This window comes from Stenella coeruleoalba, assembly GCF_951394435.1.
Source record: "Stenella coeruleoalba genome assembly, chromosome: 7".
NCBI classification, from domain to species: Eukaryota; Metazoa; Chordata; class Mammalia; order Artiodactyla; family Delphinidae; genus Stenella; species Stenella coeruleoalba.
In genome coordinates, this window is record NC_137153.1 from 108,806,143 (window position 1) to 108,825,245 (window position 19,103).

The window sequence follows — 19,103 nt, forward strand, 5'->3', positions numbered from 1 at the left end:
GGACATTTGACAGAACTAATTACCTGGTTTCAGCAACAAAATATTGCAAAGAGGGAAAACAGAAATGGAGAGGGGAGCTACAGATTGAAATAAAGTTAAGCCATGAATCAACCTATCATGATCCAACTCAGAGCCCGAACTAGAAATGGCCGGGGAGATACAGACACAGGGGATATTTGATTTCATAAGGAACTGCTGTTAATTTCATTTACGTGGGAAATGGTGTTTGTTTCTTAAGTCCTAATCTTTTCGAAATAGGATCTGAAATACTTAGAGATTAAATTATTTTTTTAACACACAGCTTCACTGCGTGCTATGTGACGTCTGGCAAGCCGCTCCAATCCTCTGAACCTCAGTTTCCTCACCTTTAAAATGGGTATGATGATATTCAGTGGGAAAGTGCCTGGCACACGGTAGACTCTCGGTACCTGGCAGGGGTTATTGCGACCAGTGCCTCCACTGGACACAGGATTTTCTCATTGACCTGGCAGCCCCTAGGATGGCCCCTCTGATGGGGTCTCAGAAGATGAAGGGAACTACATTTCCAAGGCAAGCCCCCTGAGAGCCCCCTGAGAGCTGGAAAGACTGGGAATCTCTCCAGATCAGAGTTCCAGCCCCAGGGTAGCCCCCAAGCCAAGGCCAGGTCTGCCCCCTAAACCTCTCCCAGCTCAGCCTCACTCTCAGAAGGTCCAGGCAGGAGATGGGGTCAGCAGATGAAATCCCCCAGGTGACAGCCCCTCCAACTCCCAGGTCCCCCATGTTTCCAGGCAGCAGGGCATGGGCATTTCTGAGCAGCAGCCAGCCAGCCAGCCAGTGGGGTTATAATGAGGCTGGTTCCTGTGTCCTCCCGGGGCTGCTCTGTCCTCTCCCTTTGGTCATTTTGCTTGTCAGATGGTCCCCCCGCAACCGGTCACAACCACTTCTTGGAATGGACTTTGACTAAAATCCAGTGAAGCCGAACAACAAGCCAGATTCACAGGGGATGGAAATCTCAGCCACTACCTCAGGGAACTCAGCTTAATTCACGCTTCACACCAGGGAAAGGCTGGCCCCAGAAGCGGACCTTCGACCACGGGGACTGGCGGCTTTGAGCCCCTTCCCTGCACCAGGCCTACGAATGACGTTCTCTCACTTGCTTTACCACGATGGGTGGTCTTTCTATGTGCGCCTCTTCTAGGAACCCCTAAAGTCAGAACAGAAACTGCAGGCTTCTGCTGCCACTGCCCCCTGTAACTGGGTGTCATTCCACTGCTTCTCTGCCCTGGAAGCCATCTTTCTATGACAGTCAGATGTGACTACCCCCAAAGCCAGCAGAGTTAACGCCTTGCTTCTCTTCTCCCCCCACCCAATTTCTTTACAGTACTTAACACACAGCATGATGGTAAGTCAGGCACATGCCCACCGCCCTCCAGACTACATATTCCTTGAAGGTTTTTGCCAAACTGTAGACTGTTGAAACGAGCACGGGAACAGTGGCCCATGAGGAACAGTGGAGGAGCTGGGATGGAGAAAGTGAATAATAAGAATAATATTTGTTGTGTCTCCTACCTCCTGGGCACTGAGCCAGGTCCTTGACCTTTGGCACTACACCCAAAAGATGGGGACGCTGCGGCTTCGCATTGAAGACATTTCTCCTCCTGCACAAAAGCTCCCTAACACAGATGGGCTAGAGAGCCAGAGTTAGTTAGGGGACACAACTGACAACACGGCGACCCTTCCCTGATTCCATCCCAGGACAAACTAACAAGTTGGAAGGAAACCAGCTTAGAGCAGGGGGCCGACACTTAACAGTTTCAGCTGTTCTTTCGCCTAAGTGAGTAGCTGTCATTTAACTTGATTGTTAGAAATGCATTGGTTTTGATATGATACAATATATTGTTTCAGTTTCATCTGACTGGGGATAATTAATCAAATTGCTATTCTGAGGTGCCATGACAAAATAATCTCAAACTCTATTGGGAAAAACTCTCTCATTATTCAAACTCCTACGAGAAAATAACTAATTGTGAGTTTGAAACGGGTTACTCACTTTTTCCCCCCCCCATCGAAAAAAAAAATTGTTTCTAAAATACAAGTTTTGAGAATGTGAGGTTTTCTTAGGAATGCAGCTGTCATGTTATCGCCAATCAGGCTGTATCATTCCCACTTTACAGACGGAGAAATCGTGCCACAGGCGAAGTGACTGCATCACAGTCACCATCGAGTTACGTGCAGAAGTAAGATCATCTCTAGAAAACACCTAGAAATAGAGCTGCTGGGTGCATTAGATAGGGCCAAATTCTGCAGCTAAATCAAGTACCATTATATGAGTAAAACATTTAAGCTTTCCACTTTCCCTTTTAAAAATATACCAATCTGTTATAAAAAGCAAGTTTATTTTTATTTTAGAATTTATCGCTTTAGTTATAAGTGAGGTTGAGCATCTTTCAGACATTTATTCCTTTCTTTCTATGGAAAGGTTCTGATTATACCCTTTGCCAATTTTACTCTTTTGCTCTTCCACTGGAATTTCTAAGAACTTTGATTAATAAGAAAATGTTCTCTCTGTCATTTGTTACAAATATGTTTACCAGTTCAGTGTTTGCCTTTTAGCTTATTTATGGCATTCTCACCAGACAGAAATATTTTAAATTATATGTAATGCATTTGTCTATCTCTTTTGGTTTTATGTGATGTTTAGAAGAACGCTTGCCACTCCAATATTCCTCTTTTTTGTTTTAACATCTTTATTCGAGTATAATTGCTTTACAACGGTGTGTTAGTTTCTGCTGTATATCAAAGTGAATCAGCTATACATATACATATATCCCTATATCTCCTCCCTCTTGCGTCTCCCTCTCACCCTCCCTATCCCACCCCTCTAGGTGGTCACAAAGCACCGAGCTGATCTCCCTGTGCTATGCAGCTGCTTCCCACTAGCTATCTATTTTACATTTGGTAGTGTATATATGTCCATGCCACTCTCTCACTTCGTCCCAGCTTACCCTTCCCCCTCCCCGTGTCATCAAGTCCATTCTCTACGTCTGCAATATTATTCCTGTCCTGCCCCTAGGTTCTTCAGAACCTTTTTTTTTTTTAGATTCCATATATACGTGATAGCATACAGTATTTGTTTTTCTCTTTTTGACTTACTTCACTGTGTATGACAGTCTCTGGCCATCCACCTCACTACAAATAACTCAGTTTTGTTTCTTTTTATGACTGAGTAATATTCCATTGTATATATGCGCCACATCTTCTTTATCCATTCATCTGTCGATGGACACTTAGGTTGCTTCCATGTCCTGGCTATTGTAAATAGAGCTGCAATGAACATTGTGGTACACGACTCTTTTTGAATTATGGTTTTCTCAGGGTATATGCCCAGTAGTGGGATTGCTGGGTTGTATGGTAGTTCTATTTTTAGTTTTTTAAGGAACCTCCATACTGTTCTGCATAGTGGCTGTATCAATTTATATTCCCATCAACAGTGCAAGAGGGGTCCCTTTCCTCCACACCCTCTCCACCTCTCCCATTGTGGAGCACAGGCTCTGGACGCGCAGGCCGAACGGCCATGGCTCACAGGCCTAGCCACTCCACGGCATGTGGGATCTTCCCAGACCGGGGCACGAACCCGTGTCCCCTGCATCGGCAAGTGGACTCTCAACCACTGAGCCACCAGGGAAGCCCTGTTTGTAGATTTTTTGATGATGGCCATTCTGACTGGTGTGAGGTGATACCTCATTGTAGTTTTGACTTGCATTTCTCTAATGATTAGTGATGTTGAGCATCCTTTCATGTGTTTGTTGGCAGTGTATATATCTTCTTTGGAGAAATGTCAATTTAGGTCTTCTGCCCATTTTTGGATTGGGTTGTTTGTTTTTTTGACGTTGAGCTACATGAGCTGTTTGTAAATTTTGGAGATTAATCCTTTGTCAGTTGCTTCATTTGCAAATATTTTCTCCCATTCTGAGGGTTGTCTTTTTGTCTTATGATTTCCTTTCCTGTGCAAAAGCTTTTAAGTTTCATTAGGTCCATTTGTTTATTTTTGTTTTTATTTCCATTTCTCTAGGAGGTGGGTCAAAAAGGATCTTGCTGTGATATATCATAGAGTGTTCTGCCTATGTTTTCCTCTAAGAGTTTGATAGTGTCTGACCTTACATTTAGGTCTTTAATCCATTTTGAGTTTATTTCTGTGTATGGTGTTGGGGGGTGTTCTAATTTCATTCTTTTACATGTAGCTGTCCAGTTTTCCCAGCACCACTTATTGAAGAGGCTGTCTTTTCTCAAGAATTGTATATTCTTGCCTCCATTATCAAAAATAAGGTGACTATATGTGCATGGGTTTATCTCTGGGTTTTCTTCCTGTTCCACTGATCTATATTTCTGTTTTTGTGCCAGTAGCATACTGTCTTGTTTACTGTAGTTTTGTAATATGGTCTGAAGTCCGGGAGCCCAATTCCTCCAGTTCTGTTTTTCCTTCTCAAGATTGCTTTGGCCATTCAGGGTCTTTTGTGTTTCTATACAAATTGTGAAATTTTTTGTTCTAGTTCTGTGAAAAATGCCAGTGGTAGTTTGACAGGGATTGCATTGAATCTGTAGATTGCTTTCGGTAGTACAGTCATTTTCACAATGTTGATTCTTCCAATCCAAGAACATGGCATATCTCTCCATCAGTTGGTATGATCTTTAATTTCTTTCATCAGTGTCTTATAGTTTTCTGCATATAGGTCTTTTGCCTCCTTAGGTAGGTTTCTTCCTAGGTATTTTATCCTTTTTGTTGCAGTGGTGAATGGGAGTGTTTCCTTAATTTCTCTTTCAGATTTTTCATCATTAGTGTGTAGGAATGCAAGATATTTCTATGCATTAATTTTTTATCCTGCTACTTTACCAGTTTCATTGATCAGCTGTAGTAGTTTTCTGGTAGCATCTTTAGGATTCTCTATGTATAGTATCATGTCATCTGTAAACAATGACAACATTACTTCCTCTTTCCAATTTGGATTCCTTTCATTTCTTTTTCTTCTCTGATTGCTATGGCTAAAACTTCCAAAACTATGTTGAATAATAGTGGTGACAGTGGACAACCTTGTCTTTTTCCTGATCTTAGAGGAAATGGTTTCAGTTTTTCACCATTGTGAACGATGTTGGCTGTGGGCTTGTCATATATGGCCTTTATTATGTTGAGGAAAGTTCCCTCTATGCCTACTTTCTGGAGGGTTTTTATCATAAATGGGTGTTGAATTGTGTAGAAAGCTTTTTCTGCATCTATTGAGATGATCATATGGTTTTTCTCCTTCAATTTGTTAATATGGTGTATCACATTGATTGATTTGTGTATATTGAAGAATCATTGCATTCCTGGGATAAACCCCACTTGATCATGGTGTATGATCCTTTTAAAATGCTGTTGGATTCTGTTTGCTAGTATTTTGTTGAGGATTTTTGCATCTATGTTCATCAGTGATATTTGGCCTGTAGTTTTCTTTCTTTGTGACATCTTTGTCTGGTTTTGGTATCAGGGTGACGGTGGCCTCGTAGAATGAGTTTGGGAGTGTTCCTCCCTCTGCCATATTTTGGAAGGTTTGAGAAGTATAGGTGTTAGCTCTTCTCTAAATGTTTGATAGAATTCGCCTGTGAAGCCATGTGGTCCTGAGCTTTTGTTTATTAGATTTTTAATCACAGTCTCAATTTCAGTGCTTGTGATTGGTCTGTTCATATTTTCTATTTCTTCCTGGTTCAGTCTCGGAAGGTTGTGCTTTTCTAAGAATTTGTCTATTTCTTCGTGGTTGTACATTTTATTGGCATAGAGTTGCCTGAAGTAATCTCTCATGGTCCTTTGTATTTCTGCAGTGCCAGTTGTTAATTCTCCTTTTTCATTTCTAATTCTATTGATTTGAGTCTTCTCCCTTTTTTCTTGATGAGTCTGGCTAATAGTTTATCAATTTTGTTTATCTACTCAAAGAACCAGCTTTTAGTTTTATTGATCTTTGCTATTGTTTCCTTCATTTTTTTTCATTTATTTCTGATCTGATCTTTATGATTTCTCTCCTTCTGCTAACTTTGGGCGTTTTTTGTTCTTCTTTCTCTAATTGCTTTAGGTGTAAGGTTAGGGTGTTTATTTGAGATGTCTCCTGTTTCTTCAGGTAGGATTGTATTGCTATAAACTTCCCTCTTAGAACTGCTTTTGCTACATTCCATAGGTTTTGGGTTGTCATGTTTTCATTGTCATTTGTTTCTAGGTATTTTTTTATTTCCTCTTTGATTTCTTCAGTGTTCTCTTGGTTATTAACTAGTGTATTGTTTAGCCTCCATGTTTGTATTTTTTACAAATTTTTCTTTTCCACACTGATCGAAATGCCATCTTAGTAAACATTAAATCCTCTCACATGCTCGAATCTTTTTCTGGACCCTCTGTCTATATTCAGTGTCATATTATTTTCATCATTACCATTTTACAATGTGTTCTAATATCTCACAGGCTTAGTCCCCACTCCCCTTTTACAGATTTTTCCTGTCTTTTCTCATAGGTTTGTATTTTTATATGAACCCTAGACTAATGTTGTCCTTATCTGCTATTATTTTTATTGGTATCATATTGAATTTATAAATAAATTTAAAGAGAGCTACCAACTTTATTCTGAACAAAGAGTACCTTTCTACCTTTCCATTTAAAGGTTTCTTTTAGTTGACTGTTGTAATGGGCTGAACTGTGTCCTCCCAAATATTCATGTGTTAAAAGTCCTAACCCACCCCCAGTACCTCAGAATGTGACTGTATTTGGAGATAGGCATGAGGTAACAGCAGTAGAATTTAAGCCCAAGGGGCTGAGTGAGAGGCAGCCCAGAAGTTGAACATTCCACTTAGGACAGGTGTTGGGATGAAATGAAGTAACCAAAGTACTCAGCATGCCATAAACCCCATTAAACTTAAGTTATCTCTTACATCCCTAAAGGCTTGGGATAGAGTCTGCAGCATATCCCTCCACCCTACACAGACAATTTAAAGGCTTCCTTGACCTTTGGGAAATCTAGAACTTAATCTGGAAGGTATAAGGAATGCTCATGGACTTGACATCAGAGAGATCCAAGGGAGTTCAATCCACCTGGCAAATTCTGACACCATTGAACTTCGATGGGGACAACGATGCTTGCCTCCCCTGGTTAAAGTAGCTAATGCGTGAAAAGCCCCCATGTCAACATCTGGCACAGCGTAGGTGCTTAAACTGAACTTGGAGTCAGGTTGAGAAGAGCGTAGAAAGAACTTTCAAAGCTCTGCAGGAGAAACTGTGAAGAGAGGACACATGGTCCCCAGAGAGAATAGAAAGAATGAAACCAGGTTGTTGTTTTCTGTGACTTTCCAAGCCACATATCCTAAAAGAAATTAGCCCAGTTCATTAAATCTGGCCAATTCCGTGTGGACCAAGAACAGTTTACATGAGTTTTGTTTGGCCTCAGATGTTGACTTCCCTTCTATAGAGTTATAGGTAGTTTTGACATTTACTCCTTCCATTAAATAAGAAGATGGAGAGAACACAAGAGTGGGTGGGGACGGGGGCAGAAAGATTTTTTCCAACAGAAAAGAAGTGTCATCTACGGAGCAAAATGAGGCATCAGCGTTGCAGGGACAGTTCGGATGGGGCAAATGAAGCAAACGTTCCCATGATGAACTGTCTCTGCACGATCAGTCACGGTACCTCTGGCTTGAGTGGCAGCCGTGTTAACAAGCTGGAGAGAAGATTGATGCCCGTCCACGGCCAGAAAACGCAACAAACTGAAGACCTGTTTCAGGCCTGCACCAGTCAGATTATAAATATGTACCACTGGCTTCTAAAGTGAGTTATGATTTCATTCTCCTACTGGTACCTGAAATCTAGAGAGGGCATTTGTCTAGTCTTTGTATTGGGGGTGACGGCTATAGCAACATGGTTGCACAGGGGAGATATCCACTTGGCAGATAAGTCAGGTGCCATAAAGGAACAGCTGTTATCAATTTGATCTTGCGGCAAGAGGGGGGACCTCCCTGTCCACAGGCAGTATTGTTAGTATGCTTCGCAGGTCTTCCCTTTACTGAAGCATTTGCAGGTGCTGTTTTCTCCAGCCTGTGATGCCTTTGGATGGGCTGGTGTGAAGCTGTCTGTCCCCACCCTTCACACAAGGTACCATCTGGCTTGCCCACTAGAGCATAAGCTCTAGTGGGCAGGCCCGTGTTCAATGCCTCTGTGTGCCCATCTTGAGCTCAGGGGCTACCACTGTCTGTTCATCAAAGTGAATAAAAAGGCCAAATCTGAAATCTAACCAGCACCAGCGGTGGTGGAGACACTGGCATGAAAGCTCCAAGCTCACAGGATTTCCCTATCTTGGTTTGTTTCATGAGGTCCATGACCCCCAAGTACATCTTCAATGCCCAGGGCTCATTTCTCCTCATTATAGTCATAGTCATCAGGCAAGTTTATCCCCTTCTGGGCTTACCATCTAACCACTGGAGTCACAAATGCCAAGTCTCTGTCTGCAGCCCAGACCATTCTCCTGGGCTCCAGACCTGTATAGCCAGCCTTCCTGAGGACATCTCCATCTGTGTGTCAAACTCATCTCCATCTGTCCAGAATGGAGCTCAGCAGGCTCCCCACTTCTTCCCATGACCCTGGTCTTGGCCATGACATCATCACTGCCTCAGCTGCTCAAGCCAGCAGCCCAGCGGGCATCCCTGACTTCCCCACACCATAACCTGACGTCCCAGGGCTGAGGACACCAGCAAGAAGTTAGATTTTTGGGGTGGGTAGAGTGAGTCCTGACTGGACATTCTTCAGAGTTCACATCCATGACAGAGTGAATTTCCCCCCCTTAGGTTGACAGAGGGACTTGGCAAGGAAGAACAAGTACATCAGACTCCACCGGTCTGCATAAAAGGAGAGGGTTGAACCAGCTCAGTGTTTTTAAACTAGCTCCATAGATCTCTTTACCTGCAGACAGAGAACCCTGTACTAGATGTCCTTTGACTTCGAGAAGGGCTGTGCAGTTTCCCTTGGTTCCAAGGCAGACTCCCCAGAGGGGATTGCTTGGAGCGTTACGTGGTCCCTATCTCCTGTAAAGCATCAAGAGAGAGCAGCTGAGGTTTTGCTCCCTTTCCTCAAGAGTGGAAACTCAACAGGTAACCTGAGAAAGAACCAAATGGATGGAGGGAAGGAGGGAGTCATGGGGGTAGGGATGTCCCCTATGACAGGGTTTGGATAATTTCAGCAGCAGCACACATGGTCTGGTCAGTGGCAAAAGGGCACCCAGAGAGATCATCGCCTTCTCAACCACTTCCTTTTCTGGTAAGAAAGGCTCGTAGCTAGATGCTCACGTGGTCAATGTTAAGAGCAGTTTAGCACGGAGGTTAAGAGCACACACAGGCTCTGGAGTCAGACAGACTTAGGTCAAATCCCACTCCCATTGCTGACTCCCTGTGTGATCTTGGGCAAGTCATTTCACCTCTCTGAGCCCGTTTCCTCATCAGCAAAGTGGGTAAATGCCTCCTAGGGCTGTTGTGAGAATTAGTACAATTATCTATGTACTAGTATTAGTACACGTAGTAGATATTTGGTAAGTGATTTTTACTGATGATCAAGACCATTCTTTCTGCTTTGAATTCTAAGTCCTTCCAGTCCTTGAAGGAAAGTCTCAAGTCCCCCTCTTCCGTGAAGCCTTCTTGGATCACCTGACAAGGAACCAGCACCCTCGGGGAACCATATGTCCAGCCAGGAGCTGGAAAGACAAAGATGACCCAGACACAACTCCCGCCTGCAAGTGGGTTATGACCTTCAGCAGAGTCCAAACTCCCTTTCCAACACCTCCCCACTGTGTGAAGTTAGCAAGCAATTTCACTTTTCCGAGGTACAGTTTTCTCATCTCTACAGTGGGGATAATGTTGTATTTTCCACTTCCATCAGTGGTATAGAGCATGAAAAAAGACAAGGAGGAAGGATGGAAGAGAGGAAGGGGGGGAGGAAAAGGAGGGACGGAAGAGGGGAGGGAGGAGAGAAGGGGAGGAGGGAGGGAGGGGCTACAGAGGGAGAAAGGGGAGGACGTGTGATTACCAAACCGCCCTCAAACAGGGACGGTGAATGCCTGAGTGAATGAATGAAGCCACTCTATTTCCCCTGCTGTCTCTGGGTCCTACAAGCTGTCCTCCTCTGGCCCCTGTGTCAGGATACCTGTGCCAGGTCTTCATCATTCTACCTGGAAAGAGATTTCATTCCCCGCCTTTTACAGCCCTATTTTCAAGAACTGAAACCTGTTTAAAGGGCTGCTGTTCCCCAAAATGGCACATCGGACAGAGAGCCCACAATTCAGCTGTTTATGGGTATTAATAATACGTGGCAAAAAAGCTGCTGCTTTATTTTGTTCTCCAAGTCAAGCTCTTTATTTTTTTTAATTTTTTTACCATCTTTATTGGAGTATAATTGTTTTACAATTGTGTGTTAGTTTCTGCTGTATAACAAAGTGAACCAGCTATACGTATACATATGTTCCCATATCTCTTCTCTCTTGCGTCTCCCTCCCACCCTCCCTGTCCCACTCCTCTAGGTGGTCACAAAGTACCGAGCTGATCTCCCTGTGCTATGCAGCTGCTTCCCACTAGCTATCTGTTTTACATTTGGTAGTGTATATATGTCCATGCCACTCTCTCACTTTGTCCCAGCTTACCCTTCCCCCTCCCCGTGTCCTCAAGTCCATTCTCTACATCTGCGACATTATTCCTGTCCTGCCTCTAGGTTCTTCAGAACCTTTTTTTTTCTAAGATTCCATATATATGTGTTAGCATATGGTATTTGTTTTTCTCTTTCTGACTTACTTCACTGTGCATGACAGTCTCTAGGCCATCCACCTCACTACAAATAACTCAATTTCGTTTCTTTTTATGACTGAGTAATATTCCATTGTATATATGCACCACATCTTCTTTATCCATTCATCTGTCGATGGACACTTAGGTTGCTTCCATGTCCTGGCTATTGTAAATAGAGCTGCAATGAACATTGTGGTACATGACTCTTTTTGAATTATGGTTTTCTCAGGGTATATGCCCAGTACTGGGATTGCTGGGTTGTATGGTAGTTCTATTTTTAGTTTTTTAAGGAACCTCCATACTGTTCTCCATAGTGGCTGTATCAATTTACATTCCCACCAACAGTGCAAGAGGGTTCCCTTGTCTCCACACCCTCTCTAGCACTGATTGTTTGTAGATTTTTTTTTTTTCTTTTTTGCGGTACATGGGCCTCTCACTGTTGTGGCCTCTCCCGTTGCGGAGCACAGGCTCCGGACGTGCAGGCTCAGCAGCCATGGCTCACAGGCCTAGCCGCTCCGCGGCATGTGGGATCTTCCCACACCGGGGCACGAACTCATGTCCCCTGCATCGGCAGGCAGACTTTCAACCACTGCACCACCAGGAAAACCCTGTAGATTTTTTGATGATGGCCATTCTGACTGGTGTGAGGTGACACCTCATTGTAGTTTTGATTTGCATTTCTCTAATGATTAGTGATGTTGAAGCTCTTTAAATCAAATATTTAGGGAGGGAATATTTACCTGCATGTCCTCAAGGAAGCATTTCTGGTCTTAAAGGGAAACATACGCTGCAGCAACCATGAGGTGATATAGGCATGGGGAGTATAATTTCTTTAATTCTCACAACAACCCATGAAGCACGCTCTTAGCATCAGTGTTTTATAGATAAGGATACTGAGGCTCAGAGAGATTACGTGGACTTTCTCAAGGTTAGTCAGCTGGTAAGCAGAAGGGCAGGGATTCAAATCTCAGCCGCCTGACTCGGGGCTCACGTGCTGCCTGGTACCCAGGCTTGGTGTGGGCAGGAGGCTGAGAGCCAGGGTGATACACAGGCATTAGCCAGCCGACACAGGCGTGCCCACCCTCGCTGAAGGGAGAGCAGGGGCATGGAGAAGGGTTACAGAAGAAGCAAAATAAACCAAAGCCCGAATTAAGAGTGCGTGCAACCCATTTATAGAACCGAATGGAGCTGTGGCCGGAACCTGGGAAGCCAGAGGCAGGCGTGAGAGCTGAAAAGAGACCTCGTGGGGCCAGTTAAGGAGCTTGGAGTTTACCTGAGGGTCCTGGGGAGCTGCGGGTGGCACTGGAGAGCCAGGGAGCACTGGAGTGACCAGCGTTGTATGTTAGGACACATCCTGGGTCCTTGATGCCCGATGCCCAGCACTGAGCCAGGAGCAAAGAACTCAGAGAAGAAGACGCCACAAGCTCCTCTCTTGAGAAAGAGGAACAAACCAACGTTTACTCTGTTTCGGGCACTGAGCCGGGCTCTACACGATTATATCCTTAAAGGATGGCTCCTAAATTCCCATTGTGTACAGGAGTGAACTGAGGCCTAAGGAGGTCAAAGGAGGCACGGCCTAACAGTGAAGACAAATACAAAAATGGCCAACCACACGGCACTGTAACAATAATTACAGCAACCAGCTCTGATTAAGCCTTTTCTTAAGTCAAGGTCACTAGGCCATGCACTTTCCCAATGCATACACTTCCCCAATTTTCTAGCTATTAAGAGCTAACTATCCTCAATCTACAGGAATGAAGAAACTGAGGCTCAGAGAGGTGAAGTAACTGGCCCAAAGTCACACAGCTAGCAAGGGCCAGAGCACACACATTCTTAGCCATCATGTCTCACTGCCACGCTGCAACCCCATGTGTCCACAGAGCAGGGTAAGCACGAGAGAAGGGGCTTAAGCAAGTTGATGAGGTTCAAGCTGGCCCTCGAGGAGAAGGGGAGGAGGTGTTCCCCAGGCAGAGAAGGAGGGAAAGGGCATCCCATGCACTTGACAGCATCCACGGACAGTCAAGTGCATAGTGGGTTCAGGATGTCTGCAGTGTGGGGAACGTAGTAGGAAATTCAGTCAGAGGGAAGCTGGGTTAGAACCTGGAGGGCACTGAACGCCGAGCTAAGGAGTTGTGACTTTATCATGCAGGCAAAGGGAGGCCCTCAGAGGGGCTGATGGGCTCATGTGGGGTTGAAGGACGCACTGTGGAGGCTTTGGGACTGGAATAGAGGAATGGCAGCCAGGATGCTGGCTGTTATGATCGTGATTTTGAGGAACCCCCAAATATTGAGCATCTACAGTGCCAGGCACTGTACAAACTTCCTCTGTAGTCTTTTTTTTTTTAACTTCTTATTTTATACTGGAGTATAGCCGATTAACAATGTTATGATAGTTGCAGGTGCACAGTAAAGTGACTCAGCCATACATATAAACGCATCCTTTCTCCCCCAAAGTCCCGTCCCATGCAGACTGCCACATAACATTGAGGAGAGTTCCCTGTGCTATACAGGAGGTCCTTCTTGGTTATCTATTTTAAACATAGCAGTGTGTACATGTCAATCCCAAACTCCCTAACTATCCCTTCCCACCTCCCTTCCTCCTGGTAACCGTAAGTTTGTTCTCTAGTCTGTGAGTCTGTTTCTAGTCTTTACTAGACTGGGACAGGCAGGCGTCATTGTCTCCTGTGTACATATGGGGAAGTAGGCTGCCAGAGGGCGTGCCCGGGAGACAGTCCCTTCCAGGAGAGCAAACTAAAGCTTCTTCCCTCACGCCTCCCTGGTCATTCTCCTCAGTGACCCATGACCACCCCTGCTGCCCTCCTGAGAGACAAGGAACTGCTGGGACCTTTGTCCCTTCACCCTGTCCTCCAAGGTCCTTCCTGGACTCCTACTACGTGCCAGTCTCCACTGGGCTCCGGGAAAGAGTCCCAGACAAGACACATCGCGCTTTCACTGCTGAGGTCATCAAAAGCAAACAAATCAGTCTGAATCCTGGGCTGGCAGTCCCAGTGCCATCCCCACCCCCAGCTCCAGTCCTGGACTGTCTAAACAATCACGTCCAGGCACGTTAGCAGCCTCGAGCTAAATGCTGAACTGTGTGATTCCTGCTCAGAGGGACCAGTTATAGCTGACTCTGCAAGGGTTGCTGTAAGTGCTTGAGAGCTGGGGAAGGGGTCTGGCTTAGAGAAGGCTGGACCAGAGTGCGGTGCAGCCCTCTCCCCACACAGCTCAGGGCCCCCATATTTAAGGAGCAGGGGCTACCGGGGAGAGGGGCTCACGGTTAAATGCATTCTTTAAAGACAAAACACCAGACAATTTTTGCAAGTCACAAATGGAGAGGGGTGGCCAGAAAAAGAGAAGGGGGTCTGGTTAATCTGGGATTAAGGCACTTCTGAGGGTTCGCAGGTCTAAGGAGCCGCTCAAGTTCCATTCACGTCCACAAACATTTACTGAGAATTTGCTTTGATGTCAAGGTCACACAGGTGGCTGCCAGGATCACCTTGCAGCTTTGAGAGTAAAATGACACTAAGTCTGAACCCCCATCTCACCTTGCAGGTCAAAAACCCAAAGTCACTTCCAGCCTCCCTTCGAGCTTCCTGAACGTGGAATTTAAATTTCTCCCACTTCGGCTCTGGCTCCCAGCATGTGTTTCTGCTGCAGTGACTCTGCTTACACCTTGTAAGCACTGTCCCTTTTCCACCTCACCTGCAGTGACACATCCTGACTTCCTCTCCCCCCAACTCCTTACCAGCGTCCCTGCCCCACAACTGTGTGAGAGGCAGGCTTTGCTGAAGGTATCTGGGCAAACGGCAGAGTTCCCACAACCCTCCTGCACCCACATCTCCACCCAAGGCACCATGCTGGTCCCAGACACCCTCCTGTCTCCCTGCGTGGTCTGACCCTTCCTTTCTTTCCAGGCTGGTCTCACCCTACCCACCCTCTTGCACCCTGAGATCTAGCCACTCTCACATTCCTTACTCTATTGAACACACCACACTCCTTCCTGCCTCAGGGCATTTGCACAAGCTGTTTGCTTTGTCTGCAATGCTCTTTCTCTGTTTTTCCCCTGGGGAAGTAGGAGAGGACGCCTACTCAGTTCTCAGCACAAACATCACTTATTACTCCGTGAGGGTTCCCATGACTCCCTAAGCTAACCATTTACCAGTATGTTCTAGTCTTTGTTATTCTTTTGCTTTGTTGCACATATCACAATTTATAAGTGTGTGTGTGTGCGTGTCTGTTAAATGTCAAACTCTCCCACAAGATCGCAAGCTGTATGGAGGTAAAGATCAAATGTCTAGCGGGAGGCCGGAGGGGAAGATGGCGGAAGAGTAAGACGCGGAGATCACCTTCCTCCCCACAGATACACCAGAAATACATCTACACATGGAACAACTCCTGCAGAGCACCTACTGAACGCTGGCAGAAGACCTCAGACCTCCCCAAAGGCAAGAAACTCCCCACGTACCTGGGTAGGGCAAAAGAAAAAAGAAACAACAGAGACAAAAGGGAGCTGTGAAGGAGGAAAACTTTCCACACACTAGGAAGCCCCTTCGCGGGTGGAGGCTGCGGGCGGCGGAGGGGGGGAGCTTCGGAGCCGCGGAGGAGAGCACAGCCACAGGGGTGCAGAGGGCAAAGCGGAGAGATTCCCGCACAGAGGATCAGGGCCGACCGGTACTCACCAGGCCGAGATGCTTGTCTGTTCACCCGCCGGCGCGGGCGGGGCTGGGAGTTGAGGCTTGGGCTTCGGTCGGATCCCAGGGAGAGGACTGGGGTTGGCGGCGTGAAAACAGCCTGCAGGGGTTTAGTGCGCCACGGCTAGCCGGGAGAGAGTCCGGGGAAAAGTCTGGAGCTGCCGAAGAGGCAAGAGACTTTTTCTTCTCTCTTTGTTTCCTGGTGCGCGAGGAGAGGGGATTAAGAGCGCTGCTTAAAGGAGCTCCAGAGACAGGCGCGAGCCGCGGCTACAACCGCGGACCTCAGAGACGAGCGCGAGCCGCGGCTAAAAGCGCGGACCCCAGGGACGGGCATGAGACGCTAAGGCTGCTGCTGCCGCCACCAAGAAGCCTGTGTGCGAGCACACGTCACTCTCCACACCCCTCTTCCGAGGAGCCTGTGCAGCCCGCCACTGCCAGGGCCCCGTGATCCAGGAACAACTTCCCCGGGAGAACGCACTGCACGCCGCAGGCTCGTGCAACGTCACGCCGCCTCTGACGCCGTAGGCCCGCCCCGCACGCCGTGCCCCTCCCTTCCCCGTTGCCTGGGTGAGCCAGAACCCGCGAATCAGCTGCTCCTTTAACCCCGTCCTGTCTGAGCGAAGAACAGACGCCCTCCTGCGACCTACACGCAGAGGCGGGGCCAAATCCAAAGCTGAAACCCGGGAGCTGTGCGAACAAAGAAGAGAAAGGGAAATCTCTCCCAGCAGCTTCAGGAGCAGCGGATTAAATCTCCACAATCAACTTGATGTACCCTGCATCTGTGGAATACCTGAATAGACAACGAATCATCCCAAATTGAGGAGGTGGACTTTGAGAGCAAGATTTATTACTTTTTCCCTTTTCCTCTTTTTGTGAGTGTGTATGTGTATGCTTCTGTGTGAGATTTTGTCTGTACAGCTTTGCTTCCACCATTTGTCCTAGGGTTCTATCCATCCTTTTTTAAAAAATTTTTTTTCTTAATAATTATTTTTTAATTTAATTACTTTATTTTATTTTACTTTATGTTCTTTCTTTTTTCCTTCCTTCCTTCCTTCCTTCCTTCCTTCCTCCCACGTCCCTCCCTCCCTCCTTTCTTTCTTTCTTTCCTTCTTTCCTTCTTTTCTTCTTTCTTTCTTTCTTTCTTCCTTCCTTCCTTCCTTCCCTCCTTGCTTTCTTTCTTTCTTCCTCTACTAATTCTTTCTCTCTACTTTTTCTCCCTTTTATTCTGAGCCGTGTGGATGAAAGGATCTTGGTGCTGCAGCCAGGAGTCAGTGCTGTGCCTCTGAGGTGGGAGAGCCAACTTCAGGACACTGATCAACAAGAGACCTCCCAGCTCCACATAATATCAAACAGCGAAAATCTCCCAGAGATCTCCATCTCAACACCAGCACCCAGCTTCACTCAACGACCAGCAAGCTACAGTGCTGGACACCCTATGCCAAACAACTAGCAAAACAGGAACACAACCCCACCCATTAGCAGAGAGGCTGCCTAAAATCATAATAATTCCACAGACACCCCAAAACACACCACCAGAGGTGGACTTGCCCACCGGAAAGACAAGATCCAGCCTCATCCACCAGAACACAGACACTAGTCCCCTCCACCAGGAAGCCTACACAACCCAGTGAACCAAACTTAGCCACTGGGGACAGACATCAAAAACAACGGGAACTACGAACCTGCAGCCTGCAAAAAGGAGACCCCAAACACAGTAAGATAAGCAAAATGAGAAGACAGAAAAACACACAGCAGATGAAGGAGCAAGATAAAAATGCACCAGACCTAACAAATGAAGAGGAAATAGGCAGTCTACCTGAAAAAGAATTCAGAATACTGATAGTAAAGATGATCCAAAATCTTGGAAAGAGAATGGAGAAAATACAAGAAACGTTTAACAAGGACCTAGAAGAACTAAAGATGAAACAAACAATGATGAACAACACAATAAATGAAATGAAAAATACTCTAGATGGGATCAATAGCAGAATAACTGAGGCAGAAGAACGGATAAGTGACCTGGAAGATAAAATAGTGGAAATAACTACTGCAGAGCAGAATAAAGAAAAATGAATGAAAAGAACCGAGGACAGTCTCAGAGACCTCTGGGACAACATTAAATGCACCAACATTCAAATTATAGGGGTTCCAGAAGAAGAAGAGAAAAAGAAAGGGACTGAGAAAATATTTGAAGAGATTATAGTTGAAAACTTCCCTAATATGGGAAAGGAAATAGTTAATCAAGTCCAGGAAGCACAGAGAGTCCCATACAGGATAAATCCAAGGAGAAATATGCCAAGACACATATTAATCAAACTGTCAAAAATGAAATACAAAGAAAGCATATTAAAAGCAGCAAGGGAAAAACAACAAATAACACACAAGGGAATCCCCATAAGGTTAACAGCTGATCTCTCAGCAGAAACTCTGCAAGCCAGAAGGGAGTGGCAGGACATACTGAAAGTGATGAAGGAGAAAAACCTGCAACCAAGATTACTCTACCCAGCAAGGATCTCATTCAGATTTGATGGAGAAATCAAAACCTTTACAGACAAGCAAATGCTGAGAGAGTTCAGCACCACGAAACCAGCTTTACAACAAATGCTAAAGGAACTTCTCTAGGCAAGAAAGACAAGAGAAGGAAAAGACCTACAATAACAAGCCCAAAACAATTTAGAAAATGGGAATAGAAACATACATATTGATAATTACCTTAAATGTAAATGGACTAAATGCTCCCACCAAAAGACACAGATTGGCTGAATGGATACAAAAACAAGACCCATATATATGCTGTCTACAAGAGACCCACTTCAGACCTAGAGACACATACAGACTGAAAGTAAGGGGATGGAAAAACATATTCCATGCAAATGGAAACCAAAAGAAAGCTGGAGTAGCAATTCTCATATCAGACAAAATAGACTTTAAAATAAAGACTATTAGAAGAGACAAAGAAGGACACTACATAATGATCAAGGGATCGATCCAAGAAGAAGATATAACAATTGTAAATATTTATGCACCCAACATAGGAGCACCTCAATACATAAGGAAAGTACTAACAGCCTTAAAAGGGGAAATCGACAGTAACACATTCATAGTAGGGGACTTTAACACCCCACTTTCACCAATGGACAGATCATCCAAAATGAAAATAAATAAGGAAACACAAGCTTTAAATGATACATTAAACAAGATGGACTTAATTGATATTTATAGGACACTCCATCCAAAAACAACAGAATACACATTTTTCTCAAGTGCTCATGGAACATTCTCCAGGATAGATCATATCTTGGGTCACAAATCAAGCCTTGGTAAACTTAAGAAAATTGAAATTGTATCAAGTATCTTTTCTGACCACAATGCCATGAGACTAGATATCAATTCCAGGAAAAGATCTGTAAAAAATACAAACACATGGAGGCTAAACAATACACTACTTAATAACAAAGTGATCACTGAAGAAATCAAAGAGGAAATAAAAAAATACCTAGAAACAAATGACAATGGAGACACGACGACCCAAAACCTATGGGATGCAGCAAAAGCAGTTCTAAGAGGGAAGTTTGTAGCAATACAAGCCCACCTTAAGAA

At 45.2% G+C, this 19,103-nt stretch overlaps 1 long non-coding RNA gene across 3 annotated transcripts in view; it reads right to left on the reverse strand.

Moving 5' to 3' along the window:
• Positions 1-16,107, reverse strand: part of LOC307189385 — a 217,503-nt gene extending 201,396 nt beyond the window's left edge. For all 3 annotated transcript variants that reach the window (XR_013829173.1, XR_013829174.1, XR_013829175.1), the window contains exon 1: positions 15,492-16,107. This is a non-coding gene — a long non-coding RNA (uncharacterized lncRNA). The remainder of the gene's footprint in view (positions 1-15,491) is intronic.
• Between the last annotated feature and the right edge of the window lie 2,996 nt (positions 16,108-19,103).